Below are 27,281 nucleotides of genomic sequence, written 5' to 3'. Positions count from 1 at the left end.
GAAAGAAGGAAGAAAGGAAGGAAAGAAAGAAAGAAAGAAAGAAAGAAAGAAAGAAAGAAAGAAAGAAAGAAAGAAAGAAAGAAAGAAAGAAAGAAAGAAAGAAAAAAAGATTCCTTCACTCAAGGAGCTTACAGTCTAATTGCTAGGCACTATTATATTGAGGTAAGAGTACACTAAACACCCAGATCTCTTTCAGACAAAACACTATTTCATACTCATCTTGAATTTGTTAAGCTGATATTTTGGACTCAGGTGTAAGACTCCTCATTTATTTTTAATATGTTTCATCTTACTAGGCTAGGAACAACATTCTAGCCATTCAAGATCTTTTTTTTAAATTCTGCCTCTGCAATTCAATGTATTAGCTCTCCCTCCCACTTTTGTGTCATCTGCAAATTTGAAAAACATGCCATTTAGTCCTTAATCCAAATCATTGATAAAAATGTTAAACAGCAAAGCACAGAGCACAGAGAATTCCAGGAGTATTCCACTGGTCTTCCTTTCAAGTTAACATTGAACCATTAATAACTCACTGGACCCTTTGGGTTCATTGATTAAATCTATTCTGAATTAACTTAGCTAGACTATCAGTCAGCCCATATCTCTCAAACTTGTCCACAAGAAGATCATAAGAGACTTTATCCAATCCTTATTTAAAAATTTAGGTAAATTACATCAATAGCATTCCCCTCTCAAAAAAAGGCAATCATATTAGTCTTGTGTCTGGCATTTTCTGATTCCTACATCTTTTAAATATGCTCAATAAGAATATCTTTAATATTATGTTATAAAGCATAAATGGCCAAGAAATGAAGTCAAGTTAAATAGCCTTACTGTTTAATAGATTCTCTATAGGAAAATGGAACAAATTTGTCCTTTTGAGGTCATGAAACTCTTCTTCTCTCTAATCTCTTCAAGATTACTGACAATGAATCAGCAATCACATACGTTGGGTGTTGGGTTTGGTTTTTTTTTTTTTTTGTTCTTGTTTTTGTTTTTGTTCTTGGTTGCCTGGAATATAATTCATCTGGACCTGGCAATGGGATCTATTCAAGTAGTATTATCTTCATATCTCCTAACCTGTATTTGGCATCAGCTCCCCATTAGCTATTTTTATTTTGTCCTTTCTAGTTCAAAGATCATTCTCTTTGGCAAAGAAATAGAAGCAAAATGAGAATTAAAAAGCTCTTTCTTGCCTTCATTGTCTGTAATCCTTGTCTCAGCCAACTTAACAAAAATTCTTCTCCTTTCTTTACCCTCCTCTATTTCCCAACAGAGTTTTACAAACTTTTTGTTGTTCTCAACTTTTTTGTCAGCTTTGGCTCATTTAGAGCTTTAGCATCTCTGATACTTTTTTAATATGACTTTCTTATGCTTTGGAATTCGCTCTCCATTACCTGCCCTTGCTTCCATATTCTGTACTTGTTTTCTTAAAAACCAAAGCCAGTCCATAAGCTCCTTGATTATCCACAGCAATCTAGTTAAATAATTCCCTCTTTTCCTCCTTGTGAGAACTGTTTCTCTTTGTGTCTCTAGAATGTCAGTCTTGATATCCACCAATCAGTTATAGGACTGACTTCCCTGTAACTTTAGACCATGGAATTCTACCTGTCCTTTCTTGGAATCCAATAAAATTTATTCTCCCTAAATCCTGAGTGCATTTTAGATCATATCCAGCTCTTCTCTTTTTTCCTATAATAAATTCGAAGTTGGAGTGGTCATTCTCCCATGTTTCATATAATTTTCATTCCGGTTCTTCCTTGAAGCTGAGAATCAGATCCAGAATAGGTAGTTGTATTAGTTTCCCCACCTTTTTAAAGATACAATTAGCATTTTTATTCTGTGCTTTCATCCTGCATCTAGTACAAAGAGTCTCACCCTAATGCAGATTGAACTCATTTTTTTAATAATCATATGCTATAACTCAAGTATGCCCCTACTTCAAGCTAAATGGATTGTACCCAATCTACCTGTAGTGAACGGCTAAGTTTCAGGACATAATAATAAAAGATAACATTTATATAACATACTAAATTTTATAAAATAGTTTACATATCATTTCATTTAATGCCCCTGACTACTCCTACTGGACAGTATAATTTCCATTGGTCACTTTTTCATGCTGTAACAAGTCAATACAAGGCTTGTGATGACTGCTGACTTGTTGCTTGACATTGTATATAAAGCCTACACAAGCTGTCACTTCTTTGGTTCAACATAGCTTTGAATAGTCACAGCTTGGAGCAGCAAAGATGGCCAAGTAAAAAGGAACAGTACAACCCAAGTCTCTTCCACAATTACTGCAACAAAGATCAAGGGAGATCAACAGACTCAGTGGTGAACAGAAAATCCAGGAGGAAATCACAGTGGGTCATTTTTCAGCCCAGATTAGTATATGAAGATGGTCAGAAGCCTGCGAACACTAGGGATGGAGTCCAGCCAAGAAAGCCACTGCAAAGTTTTCCAGACTGAGTTTTGGACTAGGGTCTGTGGCTATGTACAGGAAAAGGAGAAGAAATAGACATAAACCAACAGCCGTGTCCAAAGTGGATTACAAATCCAACCAAGACCAAGTCTGAGGCCTGCAGCTGTTTACCTGGGAAGGGAGGGAAGACCAACAGTGAGCCTGTAGCTGTATTACTCAAAAACCAGAGTAAGACCCTAGAGTCATCTATAGTTCCCAGGGATGACAGTTGAATAATCAGGGTAAGGAATGTGGACAAGCGGTGCACCATGAAGTTGTCATTCTAAACCTGCAAGGTCTGTCAGGTTCTTGACAGGGACTATGGCCAGAATTGTATTCTAGAACTCCAACCAGAGGCAAGCTTGCAGATGTGTCTTTCAGACCCAGACTGGGGTTGGTAGCCTATGAAGTCCAAATGAAGGGGGCAGCAAGCAGATGGATCATGCCCTAGAGCAGACTACTGGTGTTGCTCTAAAAGTATGAAAGCTCCGTGATCCTTGAAGAACACAACATTCATTAACAAGAGCAATCAGTGTCATGACCCTGGATAATACAGGTGAGGACCAAAAAAGGCCAATTTTTCTCCAGAAGAGTACAAGGCCTCACCCTAAAAAGAAGTTCAAATTCACTCCAAAATAGAACATCTGAAAGGCAGAAGAAAATAAACGTAGATAATCAATTGGCTAACTTGATTGTTAAGAATGAAAACTATATACCAGTATCAAAAACAAATAAGCAGGTTTCAAAACAAAAGATGAAAGGAAATTATTGGAGACTATTCTGCCCAACTATGTATGTGTGTGTATGTTTATGTGAGTACATATGTACTATACCCAATTAACAAACTAAATGGGGGGCAGCTAGGTGGTGCAGTGGACAGAGCTCTGGCTTTGGAGTCAGGAGGACCTGAGTTCAAATTCAGCCTCAGACACTTAGTACTTACTAGCTGTGTGACCCTGGGCAAGTCACCTCACCAAAAAAAAAAAAAAAAAAAACCTAAACCAAATGAAATGGACAAATATTTTTTGAAAATGTAAAATGCCCAGATTAACAGAAGAAATTGGGAACTTAACCCAATTTCAGAAAAATAAACTGAACAAGACAGAATTGAACCCCTCAAAAAAGATCAGATGGATTTATAACCTAATTCTATCAAATATTTAAAGAACAATTAAACAAATATTATATAAATGACTTGAAAAATGGGAAAAGGGGTCCTATAAAATCCCTTCTATGACACAAATGTGGTCTTAATATCTAAACCAAAGAGAGTCAAAACAGAGAAGGAAAACTATAAATCAGTATCTTCAATAAAAAAATAATAGCAAAGAAGCTACAGTAACATTTCAAAAAGCATACATTACTGTCAGGTTGGATACCAGGAATGAAGACTTGATTCAATATTAGGAAAGCTATAAATATAATAGACTATACTAGTAACAAGGATAATCTAAAATCACAAGATTATATCTAAACATGCGGAATAAGCTACTGTTATTGTATTTTAATGGCGTACTTTGGTTTTTAAAACAATAAAAAGCAAAAGAATATAAATATGGCAAATAACATTTATACAAAACTAAAATCCAACATCATTTGTAGTGAGGATAAACTAGAGGCACAGCCAATAAAATCAGGAGTAAATCAAGAATGTCCATCACTACAATTGTGACAGTATTAGAAATGTGAGGTAGAGCAGTAAGACAAGAAAAACAAATGAGGGAATAAACATAGGCATAAAAGAAACAAAATCATTGCTTTTTTGCAGAGGATATTGTAGTTTATTAAAGGAAATACAGAGAGTTAACCAAAAAATGTAATTGAAATAATAACTTCAGCAAAATTGCAGGTTATAAAATAAATCCACACAAATCATCAGAATTTCTGTATACTACCAATAAAACCCAGCAGGAGGAGATAGAAAGAGAATTTCCAATCAGATTAACTATAGAAGTTACAAAATATTTGGGAATCTACCTACTTTATATTTATTTTCTTCACTTATCCACTGGCCTGTGGTGACTAGATTATTATTATAAGAATAGTCTATTATATGCCTATAATGCATACTCAGTTTCTTTTGAAAATGCCTGCAAAATTCTGCTATAAATAAAAGACTGTAATCTGACATTATTAGATAAAAATAATGATATTTACTTTAAAGTTTGTTTTACATTCTCTCTCATTTGAGCTTCAAAACAACTCTGTGAAGGACTAAAGTTATTATTCTCCACATTTTGCAGACAGGGACATTGATGATCAGAGAGGTTAAGTGACCTATCATATAGTGACCATTGTCATTATCAAAAGAGGAATTTGAACAAGTCCAGCTCACATAGCACATGTTAGGAAAATTATTTATTATAAACAGTATGGTAATGTATCCTTGAAATGAAAGTAAATTTATTATGGCATTTAAACCAACATGATACCAGAATCATAAGGAATGACCAATGGCTGCAAAAGTTCCTACCATGATCTTTTTCTCTATTGTCATCAAAAAATGATGCTCCTCTGACCATAATCTCCTTTGAATCTATCTTTCCCTATGTCTCTCCTCTCCTCCTTGCCTTCATCTCCACTCCTCGGTACTTTCTCAGGCCATTACCCATGTTCTGACTTCACTTCTTTCTCCCTTTTCTAATATGGACCCAACAGTTAGCCAAATCAATACTACATTATCATCTATTCCCAAAATTCTTTATCCCTTTTATCATACTGCCTCATCCCTTGCCAAATTTCAGCCCCAGATTATCCCTACCATTTACCTTTTATTCTCCTACTATCAGGCTAATAAATGGAGTTGGAGAAAATCACAAAACCATGATAACTGGGTATACATCATAGATTCATGTTCACAAAACCATAACTGGGTATACATCATAGATTCATGTTATCAAACTTTCACTGGATCCTTACAGCAGCAGGGAAATCCTTTTATTCTTTCTTAATTGATCCAAATCTCACTTCCTATGTAAATTATTTATTCCAAACCTCTTCTCAAGACTCTCACATCTCCCTGTTTCCTTCTTCTCTTAACTGAAGATCTTGTCTCTTTCCTGAGAAAATTGAGACCATTCTATGTGAGCTCCATTTTATCCCTTTCTCTTCATCTCAATGTCCCTAGATGCCCCTCCCCCAGCTCTCTTCCTTTCCCATAGTGTTCTGGATAATAATTGGGTGGCCCTTCTCCATGCCAAGGCCAACTTCTCTACATGTGTTTTTGATCCCTTCCCTTCCTATCTTCTCCCAGCAGATTGAAATCTCAATCATACTTTCTCTAATTTTCAACCTCTTCCTACCTACTGGTTCCTTCTCTACTGCCTTCAAACATGGACAAGTCTCCTCCAAGCACCCCCAAACCTTCACTAGATCCTACCAATCCCTCAAACTATCATCCTTTATCAGTTTCTCATCCAAAATCCTAAAAAAAAAACTATCTATACTCATTATATCCATTTCGTCTCTTCTTATCCTTGGGTGCAGCCTTTTGACTGAGTCCATGTTTTACAGAACAAATTCTTTTATTAAGGGGATTGTTCTGTGAAGTTCAGATTCAATCAAAGGGCCACACTTGAGGACCTAAAGGGCCACATGTGGCTTCTAGGCCACAGGTTTCCCACCCCTGCTCTAGGCTCTCCTAGTTTTCTTTCTACCTGTATCATCGCTCCTTCTCAGTCTCCTTTGCTACAACAAATGAACGATTGTGGAAAACCATAATCATCCAGATCATACCACCTAACTGTTAGTGTTCTTTAAGGCCCTATCCTAGTCCCACTACTCTTCTCTATCTACACACTCTCTTGGTAATGCCCTGCCTCCTCATCTCTACTCATAGAATCTCTTCAATACATGAAGTAGTTCTTGATCCCCTCAACTGTTCATGCTCTCCTCAAACTACCTCAAACGTAACCATAATGTATATATACTCTTCATGTTTATACACACACACACACACACACACACACACACACTTGTTTCCTCCTCCTTTAGATGTAATCTCCTTGCAAGCAGGAATTGACTCATTGTATTTGTATCTCCAGTATGTACCACATTGTAGGAAATATTTCATCATTTGATTACTCTCCCACTAGCCACTGAATGAACAGACTAGGTAACCTACTGCCCTTAAATGACTTTACCCTGTTACCTTGCCTCAAGCCTGTCCCTTTTTTCCCTCTTCCAAGTAATCACTCAGTTGTACATCATGTTAATTAGGCCACCATCCTATGCTCCACAAATTCTTGTCATCCTTGAAAATTTTTTGTCATCCTTGAAAAATTCACTAATGTATGTGATTAATGACTGTCAATTGTCAAATGCCTAACATGGCAGTGGCTCTTTCATGCACCAGTATAAACATTTGAAGAATCTAGTGAAGTTGGTTTTGAAATGCTGGTAATTCATAAAAGAGATGGTTGTATTCCTATATCAAAACAAATGCCACTTTGGAACTACTCTTGCCCATTTGGTCATGATAAATACTACCCAAACCTGATCCATAGCAAAATAACACAGCTGGGATTGCCAGAACAAAACAAAAAACCAATCACACAGTCCTAAAGGTGCCAATGTCTGTTTCTGACAGGCTCTAGGAGGTATCAATGTTGCCACAACCATAAATTTAACAGTAACATAGATAAGGTGCTTTGACAAAACCTCCTATTATCCTCTAGAATTCCAACAGCAGGGGGATAGCCTATATTCCACCTGAACCAACCCCTTTTTGGCTTACTGGAGGAGTTGTCTTTATGAGTGCTGCTGTTATTAATACTCTGTCCTTTGCTACAGGAACACCCTAAAGGAAGGAAATGGTTTCCAAAGGTGAAATTAGGGAGGCAGCAAGAGCTATATTTGTGGCCACTCAAACTATTACTATTAAACTCCTGCTTTGTCCTTTACTCCCCAGATCTAAAATGATGATTCCTAAAAGGGCAGAGAAAAAAGTGAGGCCACCTTGGAATCTAGGGATCATGGCAGCCACCATGGCTCGCTACCTTGGAAAGTCTTCCCTCTTCTCACCTACTACCATGAAATTACTCACTCTACATTGACAGAATTCTGGGACCATTTTAGAAATACTAGCAACTTTCCTTCTCTTCTTCTCTTCTCTAAATACATCACCTAATTACAACCCAGTCGATGCAGAAGCCAGTGTTTGCTTCCCAAGGCAAAGGTTGCACCTGCTCCCTTCCCTACCCCTAGGGGAGCAAATACATTGCTTACCCCACTACGACCAACAACCAAATAGCTGTGAGTTCCTCATGGCATACATAGACATAGTTTATATTTAATCAATCCTTAGGGAATTGTGCAAGCTTGTCAAAAACTTACATTGGTTAACTGAGTGAATTCCATGAAGAACTGAGCTTATTTTACTAATTTATCTGAGATCAACCTTTTAATTATTAGTAAATGGCAATTGTGTTCAACAATGTTTAGGCAACATTTAAATTATCAACCATGTCTCAAAACAATCTATTCTCTATTACCATCAACAAAACCCTGCAAATACTCAGACCCTGACCAATAAATATTTATAAATTTTCTCTTCTGAAATTAATCCAAACATAATAGTCATCATAATATGTAATTTCAGCTCTTTTGAATGCTATTTTTAGAATTTAAGGATGTACTTTCACTTGCTATACTGCAAGACACTTTATTTAACATACACATTCATACACACATGTATTATCATAAAAAGAAATGATGGAGTCAATCATATAGGCACATTTTATTATCATGTGTTATTGCATTTATTTCAAAAAGTTGTAGATAGGCAAAAACAGTCTGAATATTAAACATCTTAGTAAGTATCTTGGAATGTTCATGGGAAAATATATCTTTCAAAGAAAAAAATTGGATCTGCTTTCAGACAAATTTAAAAATAAGATACAATTTTGTTTCTTTTTCATCAAAAGAAGAAAAAAGTAGACACCAAAGAAAGCTGTAAATGTACATATTTTCATTTATCTATCAACATAAAAAAGACACACACAAGGCCTGTGAGAATACAATATTCATTCTGCTGCAGAAGAACAGACATTGCATAACAATGAGATTTGCTAATGAAATCAACCATCAACCTGGAATACATATGTATTAAACCAAGACCTCAGTGTCATTTTCTTTTTGCATCGTTTGTTCTTTCTTTCATTTTTCTCGACCTTTCAATATTGTGTCCTCTTTTAGCTTTTACTGCTTTGGTAAGCCAAAATCATTCAGTACTGTAATATTATACTGCACTGCTTTCAATTTACCATGTTTATTTTTTAAAATGTAAATCCTAATTGTTCTGCTTCTATCAGCACTGTTAATGTACCTTTGAAAGAAAAATCAATGGATGCTAGCTATGGAAACAATGCAGGTTTATTTCTATAACAAATTCTTGTAATATGTCTAATAAAATTTTTGTTACAGTTGGAGAATAAATCTCACAGAAACTTTTACAGCTAGGCTAGTGCTTATCTAGCAGATAATCAATAAAAAATAATAATATTTATTTATATTTGAAAGCCTTCTGTTCAACTTGTAATAACCTAATTCCTTAGGTACTTTCAGCTATTGAAAAGCAGTCAGTGAAATGTCAGTGGCATAAACATGTGGGATTTAGTAGCCAACAAAATGACAACCATTTCCATATTTTTAGTGACATTCAAACTGCAAAAGCTTTGGAAAAATCCATCAAATGTTTCTACTGCATCTGGCCTAGAAATGCTCATTGTTCAACAGTGATATTTATTAAAGGTATGTAATTATAAGTAATTTTTCCAAAGTACTTTAAAATTTTATTCAAGAGTACGACTCACAAGTATCCATAAATGTTGAAACGCATTGTAAAAATCTGCAGGAGTATAGCCTCTCCTTTAAATGAGAGCCACGCTATTTGCCCAGGATCCATTTCCATCCTTGTAAATGCAACCTATTTAGTAATTAAACGGCTATCTATCCTATTGGTTGCCTGACTGCACAAATTAGATTTTAAATTCACCTGTGCAACTGATAAAATTAATGCCCTATCCTGTATATAATTGTTACTAATTCACAAAACCAATAATTGTTAAGAAAGCAGCAGTACTACAAACTGAAAGAGCTGACAGCAACCACAGTAGTAAGTCTACTACCTTCATTTTCATGGTACCTTAGTGCCTAGCTTCAAGGAACAAGCTACATTTTTTTACAAATAGCAGCAAGAACTGCAATAGAATCCTAAAAATAGACATTGTATTAGATATTCTGGGTGAGACAAATCCTCATCATAAAGTTGCTACAGACACAGTCTAATAGTTCACAATTTATGTTTCCCTCCGCCCCCCACTGCAGAGTAAAGTATATTTGAAATACTAAAGAAGGATTTTAAATGAACAATATGTGTAGGCACAAAGCCATGACTGCTCCATGAAAGTACTACCTTAATAAGGAATAAGGCCCATTGTAAGGAGCTATTAAAACTGGCAAGAGGAAATTCAGATATGAGTCAGTTTCCCAAATATGGCAAAGCAAATACCTGAAGCCTGGTTGCCACAAGAAACAAAACTGTAATCTTAAAGCTATGGCCCCAAGCTTTGGAAATTCTTGAGCCTTTAGATCAAAGGTTTTGAGCCTGTGGTCCATGAACTTTAAAAAAAATTTATATATAAATATATATATATATATAAAAAACTGTATTTCAACTTAATTGGCTTCATTTGCACTGCCATACATTTTATGCATTTAAAAAATTATCCTCAAAGGAGTCCACATAGGCTTCACCAGACTGGCAAAGGGGTCCATGACAGAACTCCACACACAAATATCAGAAAATTGGATGTGCTAGGAATCATTAATGGGCAGGTACAGGCACTGGATTGGGAGTCCAAAAACCCTGGTTTGAATCCCAGTTCTATTACCTGCTGTATGATAGGCAAATCATTTTTCCTCTTTGGGCCTGAGATTCTTCATTGATAAAATAAGGTTGTTGGTCTGATAATCTCTAAATTGCTTTCTAATCCTAAATTCTATGAACTAATCAGTATAACTCTCATTTATATAATGCTTTGAAGTAGACAAAGTATTTTATTTTGAACAAGCTCTTATGTAGCATTATTTCCAAATAAAGGAACTGATGCTCTGGGATTTTAAGGGACTAGCCAAAGGTGAGAGTATCAGAATCAGGACTTAAATCCAGATTATATGATTCCAACTCCAGTATTTTTTAGACTGTGATGCTCCTTTACTTACATTAATAATTATTACAAAATGGAATGGTCTTAGAAGAAACATTTTGCTGAACACATTCCAAGTCATTTAAGTTGTATACAAGAAGTAATGCTGGATTTGAAGTCAGAATAATTAGATTCTGATATTTATTGTGTGACCACAGGCAAGTCATTTAAAACTCTTTGGGCCTCAGTTTCTTCATCTATGAAATGAAAGGGTATACTAGATGATAACTAAAGGCCATTTCCATACAAATAAAACTGAAGAGGAGTATTTATACTATTTAAGAGAATAATACCTAAAATTTTAAACGCATTTCGAAACACCATGGTTACACAATTATTTTGTTGGCCAGAAAGCATTTTATCTATTCATTTAATTCAATCCAACATTTATTAAGTACCAACTACATGCAAGGCATTATGCTAGACACTAGGAATATAAAAACAACAAAAAACAGCCTTTGCCTGCAAGGGACTATCAGGCAGTTTTCATTTTACAGTTTACATTCCTTAATCCAGGGCCTCAAGAATTTCTTCTTGAAATGAATGGCATCAACCCATCCTTAATCTAATTCATGGTGTTTGAAAGTCATAAAACCTCATTTTTCAAAAGGTCTGTATTCAGACTTTCCATTCATTCATATTGGCCTTTCCCCTAAGGAGAACAAATCTGTTTCTGTATTACATTACCCTATAAATACAGTGGCAAATCTTGGTTATAGGTCACTGGTGTTATATCCAAATAGAAACAGATCTCTGCCATTGCATATTGACTTAGAAAACCACAAATTAACATTATTTGTGTTGTACTGTATTTTTATATATTTTATTAAACATTTCCCAATTACATTTAATATGGTTCAGCAGCTATAGGTGATATATAATCATAATATTTCTAAAGGCCCAGCAATGTATTAAGTTCACATCAAAACAGATAATACTGAAATAGCAGGCAAATATTCATTCATTTTCATAATTATGCCAATCCATAAATTGATGGTGAGAATGTTACTTCTCAAGTGTATATTTTGTACTGGGCAAGAGTCCTGGCTGGCTGACAGGCATCTCTACATAAATGATTTTAAGTATTAAGAACCATTCAGCTTTACCCTTGCTATGCTTCACCTTCTTTCCCTTAATCAAAAAAGGTCATGCTGCAATGTAACTTTATATTTCACAATTCGTGGTGATGGGCACCCATTACAGAACTGCAATCCATTGGGGTGTATAGGCTGTAAAAAAAGTGGTTTGCCTTTCAACAAGTCTTTAGAAACTGGTTTGCCATATAATGGGTACCCACGTCATAACACACGAAATTACATCTATAGTGTCTGATCATACTAGTCAGATACTGCTCAAAGCAAAAACTACAACCTGACTGAAACACTTTAAAAGAACATATTCTACCACAGCAACCTTGACCCCATAAAGCAAAGGGTCATTTTCATCTGTGACGTACAGTGATTGCTTTCTATAATGTTAACTATTGTCAAGTGGTTTTAGTAGGTTATCGTTGTGAAATGCCTCCACTTTTAATTTTAACAATGACTTATTACTCTTCAGTATAGGTCAACTGTCCAATTGAACATACTGTACATGATGTTCTACACTCTTGGGGCTATATATTCCTCTTGAACCGCAAGAAAATCTCATTGACACATGCAGCAATTTTGTAAAATAATACAGCATATGACTTTTAAAATACTTATAAACAAGCAGAGCATCTGCTACATGTAATTTTAAAAGACAACTTCTAAATAAGCAACTCTAGCATATATACATTTAAGTGACTCAGGTATTTGATGGATGAAGCTATATAGTTTATATACATGTATCTTAAATTTAAAGACATAAAATCAACATAACACGGTAAAAAATTTGCTGAGTAGCTTAATAATGATCTGGAAAATATACTGAAATGGCATGTGCCCATAAAATTGGGTTCACTTTTTATAAAAAAAAAGTCAGAAATTTATTTTTGCCATTTCAGTGTATTTTCCAGGTCACTATTATAGTTTTCCTAATTTATGCATTTTTTTGCATAAAGCTCATACAACTGTATAAATAATATTTTATAGCTATATGATCTTTCGTGTCCCTTTATTTCCTTGGGCCTTGGTTTCCTCATTTTTAAAAATAAAAAAGGAAGATTCAACCAGACGGTCTTCAAGATCCTTCCATCTAGAGAGTGTCTTTGTCTCTGGAAAAGTTGTATTTTTACATGAAAACATTTACATATCAACTTAAACATTTCTATCACTTATCTTGCCTAGAATTACAAGCTCCTTTAAAAGTTCATTTGATAGGTTCTAGGTAAGACACTTGTGGGTTTTTTTTTTAAACAACAAAACACCTTGATTTGGACTGAATTATGATATCTACTATGTCTACTTTTGGTACAGAAAAGCTGAAGACAATTTATTAAAGGCTGGGAGAAATTCTAGAATTAAGGTCACAGCCTTGTGTGTGTGTTGAACTTCCAGCAAAACATCTCTGATGCTCCAAAGCTGCCATTTTTCTTCCTTGACAAAGACTCCATCTGCCACAGAGCCATTTACAGCTTCAGAGTCAGAATATCAATGATTTCCAACCATTCTGCAAGTCTGCTTTCACCTTGACATCACCTCTGTAATACATCTAAAACAGATGATACATATATCCCCTCTACAAGCTCTAAGCCTATGCTTTATTCAGGTGATAGGTATTAAAGCTGTCCTCTAATGTACCATTTTTTATTCTCACTGAATTGCAGAAGAATTTTTAAAGTGTACATATTTTCTATAATTCTTGTTGGTTTGCTGATACATTCTAAATCAGTTACATTCATAGTACTTTAAAACATGAGACTATACTGTATAATTTTCAATATAGGCTTTATGACAGATAATTTAGATGACTTATCTAGTTTCCATTAAAATAATGTGGTAAAAATTAATTTAATATAAAGTATGTCATTTTGTTAAATAATAGAAATTATAAAAAATGAAAATGTTTAAAGGAACAGAAACATTAAAAGATGAAATTCTTAGAATCTGGATTTTTAAAAAGGTAATTCTAAGCTGTGGAAATTCTCTGAGCTTTAGTTAAAGCCCTTTTTAACCATTTAAAAACATAAAACTAACTGGTTTTACCAATAAAATAATACTAGGGAAATTTTAGTTTTACACTTCCATTTGTTATCTAGAAAAGTAAGGCCTAAAAAATGTTATTCTTCTGAAAAGATGCTATTTACTGACTAAAAAAGTTATCCAAGTCTTTTCTTTCATCCTTTCGGAAAAACAATCACTGTTAAGTTTTCTTTGCTTCTCAGCATCACCATAAATTAAAATAATCATCCTTATTAACTGATATTGCATTACCTTTGTCTCAAAATTAGTCATCTATACAAACTGAATGAGTTTTAAAATGATGTATTCACTTAATGGATAAACATATGAAAGACACGGTGCCAAGTTGGGGGAAGGAAGAAAGTGGCACAAGAAAGAAATACAATTCTATCCCTCTCAAAAAGCTTATAATCTAGCTAAGAAAATCAGAGATAGTAAAGTCAAAAGACAACTAATGATACAAAACAGTATGTATTAAGTGTCAGATGAATATAACAGACAAAATGTGCCATAAGAGTTCATTGCTGGCTGGAGTGGCCAGTGGAAGTTTGCTTCACGGAGGAAGTCAGTTTGGAGCCAGGCTTTGAAGGATGGGCAGGATTCAGTAAACAGATTAAAAGGAAAAGAGAATTCTAAGGGTTTCTGTTTTGTTTTTGAGATTGGATTTCCCTATCTTGTCCAAGGCAGGAAATATAATGTTCATTCATTGGCTGATTCCATGCTAATCCACAAGGGAATTTAGTCCTGTTCTGTTTCCAACTTGGACCAATTCACCCCACCTTATGCTACCTGGTGGTCCCTCCTTTACCTTGCTCCCATGGGCTCACTATATTGATCCAGACTTAAAACAGCAGATCGGTTTTAGCCCTACTACAGCTCACAGCATCCAAGCTCAAGCAATTTCCCATCCTCAGCTTTGCTAGGAGAAGAGATTAAATGCATATGTAATTGTGCCGTTCATGTCCAGTGGAAAAGGAAATTTTAGGCAAGAATGCATGTTCAAATGTGTGGGAGCAGGAAATTATGGAGTCATTTTGAAAGATTAATTTCATATGGTATACCCAATGTACACCAACTGGATTAGATGGAAGCAGGGTGGGTAAAGGGACTGAAGACAAGAATATCAATTAAGAAGCTATTTCAGGAGTTCAAACATGAGCGAAGTTGAGTGGTAGGGGCAGCTAGGTGGCACAGTGGATAGAGCACTGGCCCTGGAGTCAGGAGGACCTGAGTTCAAATCTGACCTCACACATTTGAAATTTACTAGTTGTGTGATCCTGGGCAAGTCACTTAACCCCATTGCCTAGCCCTGCCCCCCCCAAAAAAGTTGGGTGGTAGAAAAAAATGGAATGGAAAGGAAAGGATGAGTGCAAGAGGCATTTCAATGTAACAAGTAAATCTCAGAAACATTTATTAAGTGCCTGCTATTATACGCAAGGCACTGGGATACACACCAGATACTTTGACACTTTGATGAATCTGTGACACTCTCATCAATGAGGGTACTCCTTTTAACAGTTCACAATGAAACAGATCTATTCGTTCTCGTTTTGTGTGACCCTTGTTCATGTTCTCCCATAAATCTTCCAGCGGGAGTCTACCCAAAATGCTAGAGGCCTTCCCCAGGATCTCCTGACCTCATAAGGATACCAATGGAGCATATGGACTGCCCTCCTTTTCTGGTTCTGCATCCTTCACGCTACTTCCCTTGTCCTTTTTCTCCATTATCTCCATTGATCATAGGCTCCAGTCCTCCATGCTCTGCACTGTCTTTTAAGTGATCTGCAACTTTAATTGTTAGTAGACTTTGGCCTTCCATGTCTTAGCCACACAGTATCAATGGAAAAATATTGTTTTAACAAAAAACAGGTTATTGTTTCAGGTAAAAGAGTGGAGATATTAAAAGGACAGCACAATATCCCAAAGGCAAAGCTTTCGCTTAACAAAGCTAATCGTTATTATATCTTTCAAGGAATCTGGTATAATTTTAGCATAAGACATGGGAACACAACATGTTGGAGAGAAGTTTTTGAGGTAGTAATTAATCTAAAGAAATCAAGCTATATATATGTGTGTTGTGTATGGATATATCTATACATGTGTACATACGTACATAAACATACACACATATTCATACATATGTTGTATGTCTATACATACATACATATATATGTACATATATATTCTCTTCACTTTTCAGTCAGTTGTGACTATAAAGTTATGGTCCGCCATAGACTCCTTTGTGAAAGTCTGCTAATTCCTCATTCATATCATTATAAGGGGTATTCTTGATATATGTATAGATTATTCTCATAAAGATTTTGTAGAGATGGCAAAAGGTATATTTCTCAGTAGTTAATATTATTTTCTCTATTGTCTTTCTAAAAAAATAAGGTTCATGATTTCTTTTCAAGTATTTTGTATCCTCCCCTGATTTAACCAATCAATCAATAAGCATTTATTAAGTTTTTCCCAGATGCCAGGCACTGTTACAGGCATAAAAGTAACAAAAGTGCAAATGAGAAAGCCTCTAATTCAAAAAGCTTACAGAAGGTTCACAGATAAGTAAATGTAGGACATATACAAAATAAATATATAGTGATGGTCAGAAGGAGAATTAGCCATTCAGGGAATTAGAAAAGGCTTTTCAAAAGCAGTGGGGCAGTACTTAAGCTGAGTCTAGAAGAGAGCAAAGGATTACGAGTGGCAGAAGAGAGGAGGGGAAACAGTGCAGGCATAGGGGACAACTTTTGCAAAGGCACCAAGGTGGAAGAAGAAATGTGTGCATGGGAAAAAGCAAGGAAGTCAGTTTGGCTGATAAAAAAAAAAACAAAAAACAAATGGAGGGAGTTAACATGTAATCAGCCTGGAAAAGCAGGTTTGGAGTGAAACTGCAAAGGGATTTTAAATGCCAAACAGAGGAGTTTATATTTTATTCTGGAGGTTAATGGGAAGCTACTGAAGCTTCCTTAAGGGGAGTGACATGGTCAGAATTTACTTTAGAAATACCTATTTGGCAATGATACGGAGGATAGATTTCAGAGGATATAGGCTATATGAGGAGACCAATTAGAAGGCTATTGCAATAGTCAAGAAGAGAGGTGATGAAGTCCTGAACTATTATGATTTTATATAAGTCCAGTGAAAAGCTCTGATGCAAGTGACATTGAGGAGGTAGAATTGACACTTGGCAAGTCATTGATTAGAGGGAATAAGTGAGACTGTAGAGTTGAGGATGGCTCCTCAGTTGTGAACCTGGGTGCTGAATCAAGAGTGGTGGTGCCCTTGACCAAAATAAGGAGGTTAGGAGGAGGGGAAGTGGGTTTGAGGGAGGAAATAATGAGATTGGTTTCAGGCATGTTGAGTCTGTGAGGCCTGTGGGACATTTCATCAATTTCAGGTATCTTGAGAATCAGTCCGTCAGAATACTAACATAAAAGGACACAGTTCAGGGACTAAAGCAGATGAGGTATAGTATCTACATGAATAACCTAATGTAATTTAAAGCAAAAGCATATAGGAAGATTCCAAACAAAATGCCATGAGAGATTTGAGGAAGAGTCCACATCTATCAAGGAACTGAAGAATCAAGGGATCTCAGTGACTCACTGGATATATAGGGAACCGGGAAAATTTTACTGAAGACTGGAACCCAGGTGATCATGGTACTATTAAGAGAAATTTTCCTTTGAAGGAAACTGAGGGTGAGAGATCATTTTAATAATCTTTTTAAAAAGAAAATAACATTAAAGAGATAAAGGAGTCTATCTGTTATAATAAAAAGAACACTGTACTGTAGCCCAGGAGACCTGGTAATTATAGTTCCAGTTCTTTCACTAATGAGCTATGTGACCTTAGATTAGTCACTTTAGTTCTCTGGGCCTGAGCTTTCTCACTGGTAGGCCAAGAGAATTATTGCAAATTAATACTATGCAACTTTATCCATAGAACTCTGATTACCACAGGATGTGAATAAAGGTTCCTTAAGAGAATTTTGATTCCTGCTATTTTTTACTTCTAAGATATTAAATATAAAATTATAGGCATATTAAAAGTATGTTTTACATGTAGCAACGTTTGAGTATGAAATAGACTTAATTTCCTCTCTTTTGTTACCTACAATTGATCCTGGGGAATATTTCACAGAAGACATCACATCTGAATTGGGTTTTGGTAGGTGAGTAGAAATCCAACAGTGAAGGAGTCAGAGAAGACCACATTCAAGACACAGGGAACAGTATTAACAAAGGTAAGAGAAGTGAGATCATTCAAGGCAAGTTCTAAGGGCAGAAAGTATAGTCCTGTTTGACTAGAACATAGATGAAATGATGAAGAGGAATATAAAATAAGGTTTGAAAGACAAATTGTGGAGGTCCTTGAATAGCAGACAAATAAGACTGAGTCTTACTTCATCTAAAAAAAAGAGCCACTGATGATTTTTGCAGAGAAGATTTCGATATCCACATGACTTACAGTGGTGATGGAGTGAAAAGATCAATGGACATTTAATCAGCCAGGAGAGACTTGGGCTCAAATCCTACTTCCAGTACGTATACTAGTTGCATTACCATGGGCAAGTCACCCAAGTTTATACCTCCAAACTTCAGTTTCCTCATCTGTAAAATAGAGATAATCATGACTCTAATACCTACCATGTTGTTGTGGTTGGGTTGTTTTGTTGTTAATAAGGAGGAAATGAAGTAATACATGTAAAGTAAACAATAAATGCTATCTAAATATCAGCTGTTAACATTATGATGGTGTCTGGCCACACTGGCAATTACTCAGTCAACTCTCTTTATAGAATGTTCTGTGGGAAATACAAAAGAAGTAGAAGACATAATACCTGCCCTCAAGGAGCCTAAAATTTTGTTTGCTGAGGTAAGATGACATCCATTAAATAACTTGAGATGAAAAGTAAATAAAATATAATTTAGTCCAAACCATATGTCAAGTGCTGAGAGAATGTACTACTATGGTAGTGATCATTTAGATTGGAAAAAGTCTTGAGCATTCTCTTGAAGAAGCAATGGGCATATATTAGGTGCTGAATAAAACACTTGCATATGGCTTCTTTATAAAAGCAAAAACATATAAATCAAACAGGTGATGCTCTTTGGGAAAAAAAGATCTTGCCTTATTAATTTTTAAATTGAAACTGAAACCCCATTAGCTAATGAAAATACAACTGTCCGAGATGTACTTGATGAAAAAGATTTAAAATGTAAAGTAAACTAGCATTATTTTGTTAATACAAAAGTATTGCCATATTCTAAAATAAATTTTAAAACCAGAAGCTTATGATTCCCTTAAAATATTTTTTTCCAGTAAAATTTTGTGCAAATTGGAGGAAAAAACACCTTTTAATTACTTAAGAGGCATAATTGCCTTCCGTCTTCTATTAAAAACAGGTATGCTTATCAAAAACACTTAAAATAGTGTTAACGGAGCTTATTATTCTTGGTTTCTTAGTCAGTTATAATTATTGTTATTATGTTAAAGTAAAGATGTAATTAAATTGGCAGGTACTGAACACGTTCCAAAGTTATGAATTATTATTTTTGGTGATATATTGTTTTTGTGCCTCTTTGCTTTTTAATCTGCAATATGACTTTTTCTCATCCAAATGCATACCTTCTATATTTCTTTACTTTAAATAAGTGGGTGATAATTAATGCTTTCCCAATGGTTTTGCCTAAAAAATAAGATGGTTCCATAAATTTAGGCAACTCTTCTGATAAGTTGATCCTCATCCTTGTACATGAGAACAATAGTTCCTAAATGGAGACAGCACTAAATTAGGCAAGAGATGAATAGATGCCCTTCCTACTACTGCTAGTTTAACTAAATGAGCAGCAATTGAGAATTGTTCTTTAAGACTGAAGTAATGAATCCAAGTGATTGCTTCAAGAACACTTGGGAGAAAAAAAGAAAGAAAAGAAGAGAAAAAAGGAAAGACAAGGAAAGAAAATTAATAGCTATGCAAATAAGTGTCATGCTACAGGATTTGTTAAATAAGTGTGCATATCCATAAATATGTATTATAATGTGTGTATACACACACACACACACACACGCACACACATCTTCCTTGGGGGGGGGGGTGATCTCTCTTAAGAGCCTAGACTATAGGATAGGATAGGATACTGGGAAAGTAATATCAACAAGGATAAAATTTAACTGTCTTAGGTATCTTTTAATTTTGAATTCAGCAATTCAAAACTTTGAATTTAAATTTAAAATGTGAATTTTAAGTTAAAATTATAAATATGTCTTAGTTGCATTTTATCTTTTACAGACATGCTAAGGAGTAAGGAAGGAAGAAATCAGTTTAATTCAATTCAACAAAATTTTGCATGTACCTGTGTGCAGAACATTGTGGACAACGTTGGTACAGAAGCAAAGTTTAGATAAAACATTGTCTTTGCTCTTATGTAGAGCTTTATATATAAGTGGCTATATAACGTATGTGGATAATTATAATAGAAAACATTACACTGGTATGTTCAAGATAGAGTGTTATGTGAAGCCTGAGGAACAAAAGGTCATTTATCAAATGAGAACAGGAAAGCCCATGAAAAGGAGGAGGCATTTGGGTTGGGCTTTAAAGGATGGGTAGAAATTCAACAAGCAAAAGATGAATAGATGGACAATCTGGACACAGGAAGCAATGTGGATAAAGGCATAAATGTAGGAAAAAGCAGGGCATGTTTAGGGTGGCAAAGACTGATCTAGTCTGACTAGAGCACAGGATATGCATTGCTGGGAATAGTAGGAGACAAGGCTGGAAAGGTAGGGACAGTGCCAAATTGCAGGGGATTGAATCCAAAGCCAAGGAGACTGACTTTTACTTGGTAGGCAATACAGTCACTAAAGGCTTTTTAGCAGAAGAGTAATGAATCCAGAATTAAAAGTAAAGAAAATTAGTCAGGCAATCGCCTAAAGTATAAATCAGAAAAGGGATAGAATGGAGCACAGGCCAATTGCAATCATAGTCTATACTAGAACAGTGATAAGAAGAAGAGAGGAGGGGAAGCTTCCTTCAAAGCTCAGCTCAGGCACCACCTCCATGAGATGTCCTTTAAGGATCTCCCCAAATTGTTAGTTTCCCCACAAATTATTGTGTATTTACTTTGTATGTGTTTTCTATCTACATGTCATTCTGCTCCCCACCCCAACTTATGTAAGTCACTTAAGGATGAGAACTTTTTTATTTTTCTAGGATAACATTATTGATGTTGGGACTAGAAAGGAACTTAGAGGCCATTTACGAAGAATTGTCAATGGTAGCATGTAAAAGGAGTCAGAAGACCTGGATTCAAATATTGGTACTACCATCTATTGCTTGTGTGACCTTGAGAAAGTCACTCAACTTCTCTCCCTACAGAGAAAATATAGCATAATTATGTTGCGTGGAAGATCAGTTCAATGAACACCACTTTCATTCCTTCCTTAAGCTCATATTTATGAGCAAGTCTTAGAGTGGTATGGAATACTATCTTTCAAGGAATCCTGAAGCCATTCTCCCTTAAAAAAATAAAGATAAAGCAAGATTAAAGTTGTTCTGGAGCACTAATGAACTATCCCCCAAAAGGCATTCACCTGATAGAACACAAAGAGAAAAAAAGAAAGAGGGAAAAAACCATATGTACAAAAACCATTTATAGCTGCTTTCTTTGATATAGCTAAGAACTGGAAACTAAAAGGGTGTCCATCAACTGAGAAATGGATGAAAATTATGATTATAGTAGAATATTTCATGTGTCATAAAATAAGAATGGCTTCAGAGAATCCTATGAAGGCTTGTATGAACTAATACAGAGCAAAGTGAACAGAATCAAGTGAACAATTTATAAAATAATAAGCAACACTGTAAAAAGAAATAACTTTGAAAGATTTAAGAACTCTAATCAATGTAAGGACCAACCATGACTCTAGAGAACTAATGATAAAGCATGCTAACCACCTTCCTCATAGAGAGGTGATGGACTCAAGTTGCAGAAAGACACATACTTTTAGGACACAGTTGATGTGTGGACATGATTTGCTGATATTTATTACAAAAGTCTTCTTTTTTCTTAACTAAAGACAGAGTTGCCAAAAGAAGGGGCAGAAAAGGAGGGAAGGGAGAAAGGGAGAAAAGGAAGAAAAAGGAGAAAGGGTGAGAGAAAAAAGAGAGAGAAGAGAGAGGAAGGGAAAAAAAGAAAAGAGGATCATTGAAATTTGTTTTTGAAATGCACAAAAAGGAAAAGAAGGGAGACCAGAAGAAATCACAGACAAGGAGTACACCTTTGAAAGTAACATGCTGAATTTATTATATATTAAAAAAGAAAAGCATGCTGAATAAAATAGGGACTTAAAATTTCACATTCTCTTTCTGTTCTACTATGTATATGGAAGTGCTCATATAAGTGGTTTGTTAAGTTCAGAATTTTTTAAAATGGGGAAAAAAGCTTTGTCTGAGTATACACCATCCGATACCTTTTTCTCCTGCCCCCACAATACTTCAAGCACTGACTTGAAGAAAGGCAAAAGAAGGAGTGAACCAGATAGCCTACAATCTGGAAAATCACTCTTAATCACAGAAGAAAGAATTAATTTTATCCAATATGGTATTTGTCTTCTCTAGACAATGTACTGAAGTCTGAAATAGCTTTCTGTCTCACCAGCAGATATTATTATCTTCCAATTATTTGTCAAATAATATTCACAAAACAGATAAAAGCTGAAATATTTATGTTGTCAGTTCTCAAAATTTGACTTCCAAGAACTCATGAAAAGTATTTCCAAGTAGATAATATTTCCTTGTAGAACTCATTCTACTTAGTGGTTCTAAGAGTTCCCATCTCAGGCAGAAAAACATCTTATGAATTAGTGTTTGTTTTATAGATTTTACTTTTACTGATTTTTAGCAATTATGCAAAATCCATTACAAATTTTATTCCTTAGCCAATTTATGTCACCCCATCTGCCACTAACCCTAAATGATGTGACCGTGGACAAGTGATTTAACCTCTCTGACCACCACTCTTCTCGTCTGTAAAATGTGAGACGAGAAACTTTCTAAAAGGTCTAAAACACCAAAACTAAAACAGAGCAATGGTAATTCAGGCCCTTTTCACCTCTCCCTAGACTACTGCAACAGCTTCCTAACTGGTCTCCTGCCTCAAGTCCTCCATTTTAATCCATCCTCCAAACAGATGCCCAAGTGATTTTTTTGAAAGTACAGGGCTGACCATTTCATTCACCTACTCAATAAATTTCAAATGCCTCAGAATCAAGTTGTTGTTCAGTCATTTCAGTCATAACCAAATTTTCATGATCCAATTTGGGGTTTTCTTCATAAAGATACTAGAATAGTTTGCCATTTCCTTCTCCATTGGATCCAGTGAATCAATTTTGTCAGGTAATCAGATTTGCCCAGGGTCAGATAGCTAAGAAGTGTCTGAGGCTGTATTTGAACTCCGGTTTTCCTGCCTCCAGGCCTAGCACTCTGTCCATGGAGTCACCAGCTTCTGCTTTCAAGAATCAAGTACAAACTCTTCTGTTCATCAATTAAAGCCCTTCACAAACTGGCTACCTTCTGTCCTTCCTGGTATTTCTCGCTATTCCTCACACATAACACTATCTTTCATATCAATATCCTACACTGACTATCTTCCATACCTAGTATGCACTCCCTCCCTTCTTACCTCCATCCCTTAAGAATTCTTTGTCTCCTTCAAAGTTCAGCGTAAGAATCACATTCTACATGAAGCCTTTCCTTGTGTCTCAGTGGCTAGTGCCCTCCCCAGACCAATTACCTGGTTATTTCCATTGCATATATTTTGCATTTTATTTATTAAATGTTGGCACTTCCTTGAGGGCAGGGGCAATTTCGTTTTTGTTTTTGTATGCCTAGTACCTAACACAATGATGGGTACCAGTAGGTGCTTACTGTCTGACTGATAATTGATATACAAATAACTCATAAATTTGGTACTTTCAAATCCATCTGGCTTCCCCAATTTGGGGAAAGTCTTGTAAATTAAGTACCACCTAAGGTTACTGGCTCAATGATTCAGGATATTCAGAAACCAAAAGTCTCTTTTTAGAAACATAAACTGCACGTATCATGTTATATTAAGAATGGTACTGTAGACTGACAATATACTTGAACAAAATATTGGCTTAGCTTGATAAATAGTCTTGAACAAAATCAAGACTATTTATCAAGCTAAGCCAATATTTTTATCAGCTAAAACGGATTCTGTATGATTTCAAATTCTGTACAATAGTATAAAAATAAAGCATAGCCTGTGTTTGTGGAAAAATCAGAAAAGTACCTAGAGTAAAAGTTTTAGTATTTTTAGGGAAAGTAAGGCACTGTAAGGAAGGCCTAAAAATCCAGGCAAACAAAAAATTTAATTATATGTAGTGGTAACTAGGAAGCAACCAAAAAGGTATTATCTTTAAAATATTATAATTTTCTATACAAAAATTCAGAATAGCAAAATTAGAAAAGTAATTTTCTGGGACATGGTTCTGAAGGCTTAAAATACAGGCGTTCTTCCAGGAATGTATACAAAAGTAGTTCCCATTTTTGTTCACTTCTCAAACAGAAACACAGCAAGATGGAAATAGAATAGATGCCCAAACAACTTATTCTTCCCACCATGTAGCAATGATGGGACGAGAAGGAAAAAACTGGTAGAAAATCCAAGCATCAGAGTCCTGGCTATTATTGCTTCAGTCAACATAAAACAATTTACCGTACCAAATTTTAAGATGAAAGGAGTGCCCTGTTACTTAGTAATATTACTTTGCATTGTCAACAGTAAGACATAAGAAGAGTACAAACTCAATGCACCAAATGTCTCCCAGCATGGGAATTCCCTCCAACACCACAGACAGCAACACATATATGACATGGTAGATAAGACTGGGAATTGCCTGAAGTACACAGAGGTTAAATGGCTTACCCAGAGTCACACAGCTTGTACATGTCAGAAGCAGTATATGAACCTGGTCTTCCTGACTCCAAGCCCAGAACACTAGCAGCTGTGTCAGATAGACCACCAATACTTGTTTTATGTAGACTGGGCATGCTTCCTTTAAAGGGCCTGGGACAGGGGGAACAGCTGGTCTTTTGGATTTTGTTGGTGTGGGGGAACAGAACTTGAATCATAGGGTTTGATTTTTTTAACTGCCTGAGGCATAAAAAGCCCATCCTACAGGAAACTGGCTCCCAGACGTTAAGCAGACTTTCCACTGCCCCAAGAAGACACCTTTTTGACACAGCATAGCCACTACATGGTGAACACAGAAACAGAGTGGTGAGGCATTTCATAAGACCTATTCATCAGAAATTTTATCCTTTTAAAACTTTATTATAAGTAAAGTCATTTCATGGCAGTTAATGGTCAATGAATATTTCTTTCACAGCATGCCAATTCCAAACCTGAGTCAGTGGGCTAGCCCGAGTTTTCAATGAGGAATTATCTCTGGTTTTATGAAGGAGGTAAGAGGGGAAATTGTTACTTACTTTAAAGATATTTGTTTTAGAGCTAACTTTTTTTTAGTAGTTCATATATTCTGTGAAATAAGGTATGCCTCTCAATGGTTTGAAAGGCCTAGGATAGATACTGAAAATGTATCATGCGTCAAAGTACCTTAAGAATTTTCTACCAAAAACTAGTAAAATTACAAAGAAAATAACAGATTATATCTAGAAGAGCCCTAACAGAACATTAGTCTAGTACAATCTTATAATTTTACAGTTGTAAAAACAGAGGGCCAAACTGAGGGGAAAATGAAGACTTGTCTAAAGTAACACAGAATAAGTGGCAAAGCCTAGACTACAACCAATGTCTGGTGACTCTCATTCTAGTATACTTTTTATTGTATACTATTTTCAATTAATTAATTTGATTCAATTAATTAAATTGAATTTAGGAAACATATATTTGCATTGTATTGTATGTTTATTTTGTTAAACATTTTCTATTTCTATTATTTGAATATTTTATTTTTTCCAATTACATGTAAAAAATTTTAACATTCACTTTTAAAATTTTGAGTTGCAAATTTTCTCCCTCCTTTCCTTCCTTCCCCCCTCATTAAGAAGACAAGCAATTTGATACAGGCTATCCATATGCAGTCACACAAAACATACTTCCATATTAATCATGTTGCAAAAGAAAAATAAAAAAAGCAAGAAAAATAAAGTTTAAAAAAGTGTGCTTCAATCTGCATTCAGACTCCATCAGTTCTTTCTCTGGAGATGGATAGCAACTTTCATCATGAGTCCTTCAGAATTGTCCTAAATCACTATATTGCTGAGAATAGCTAAGTCATTCACAGTTGATCATTATACGATATCACTGTTACTGTGTACAATGTTCTCCTGGTTCTGCTTACTTCACTTTGTATCAGTTCACGTAAGTCTTTCCAGGTTTTTCAGAAAGCATCCTGCTCATCATTTCTTATAGCATAATAATATTCCATCACAATCATATACCACAACTTGTTCAGTCATTTCACAATTGATGGACTTGTTCAGTTATTTCACAATCAATTCACAGTTGATGGACATCCCCTCAATTTCCAATCGATGACTGATTTAGTGATTTCACAAGCAATTCACAATTGATAGACATCCCCTGAATTTCCAATTCTTTGCCACCACAAAAGGAGATGCTATAAATATTTTTGTACAAATGCATCTTTTTCCTTTTTTTAAAATCTCTTTGGGATACAGACCTTGTAGTGGTACTATTGTGTAAAATGGTATTCACAGTTTTATAGCCTTTTGGTCATAGTTCCAAATCGCTCTCCAGAATGGTTGGATCAGTTTACAACTCTATCAACAGTGCCAATTTTCTCACATCCCCTCCAAGATTTGTCATTTTCTTTTTCTGTCTATTAGCTGACCTGATCGTTGTGGGGTGGTATCTCAGAGTTGTTTTAATTTATATTTCTCTAATCAATAGTGATTTAGAGCATTTTTTCATATACAATAGATAGTTTTGGTTCTTCATTTGAAAAGTGCCTCTTCATATCCTTTGAGTATTTGTCAATTGGTGAATGACTTGTATTTTTGTAAATTTGACTCAGTTCCTTATAAATTTGAGAAATGAGACCTTTATCACATAAATTTGCTATAAAATTGTTTTCCTGGTTTTCTGCTTTTTTCTCTAATCCTGGTTGCGCTGGTTTTCTTTGTGCAAAACCTTTTTAATTTAATGTAATCAAAATCATCAATATTACATCCCAATGTTCTCTATCTCTTGTACGATCATATAGTTTTCCCTTATCAATAGATCTGACAGGTAAAGTATTCTATTCTCCCTTAATGTGTTTATAGTATCACCCATCATGTCTAAATCATGTACCCATTTTGACCTTATCTTGCTATACTTTGTGAGATATTGGTCTATACTTAGTTTCTGCCAAACTTTTCCAGTTTTCCCAGCAGTTTTTATTAAATAGTGAGTTCTTATTCCAAAAGCTTGTATCTTTAGGTTT

General features: G+C 35.2%; 1 protein-coding gene across 15 annotated transcripts in view; it reads right to left on the bottom strand.

Moving 5' to 3' along the window:
• The window catches only part of BAZ2B (bromodomain adjacent to zinc finger domain 2B), a 342,755-nt gene that overhangs the window by 217,784 nt on the left and 97,690 nt on the right, over positions 1-27,281 (bottom strand). Inside the window, exon 1 of one of the 15 annotated variants that reach the window (XM_027865737.1) lies at positions 18,249-18,335. The exons of the other annotated variants lie outside the window; for them this stretch is intronic. The gene's annotated coding sequence lies outside the window, so the exon portion shown is untranslated. Of the gene's footprint in view, positions 1-18,248; positions 18,336-27,281 lie in introns of those variants that run through there. 15 annotated transcript variants of the gene reach the window in all.

This window comes from Vombatus ursinus, unplaced genomic scaffold (assembly GCF_900497805.2).
Source record: "Vombatus ursinus unplaced genomic scaffold, bare-nosed wombat genome assembly UNPS02014779.1, whole genome shotgun sequence".
Taxonomy (NCBI): Eukaryota; Metazoa; Chordata; class Mammalia; order Diprotodontia; family Vombatidae; genus Vombatus; species Vombatus ursinus.
The sequence above is the reverse complement of the archived record's forward strand: the minus strand, read 5'-3'. Positions and strand labels throughout refer to the sequence as shown.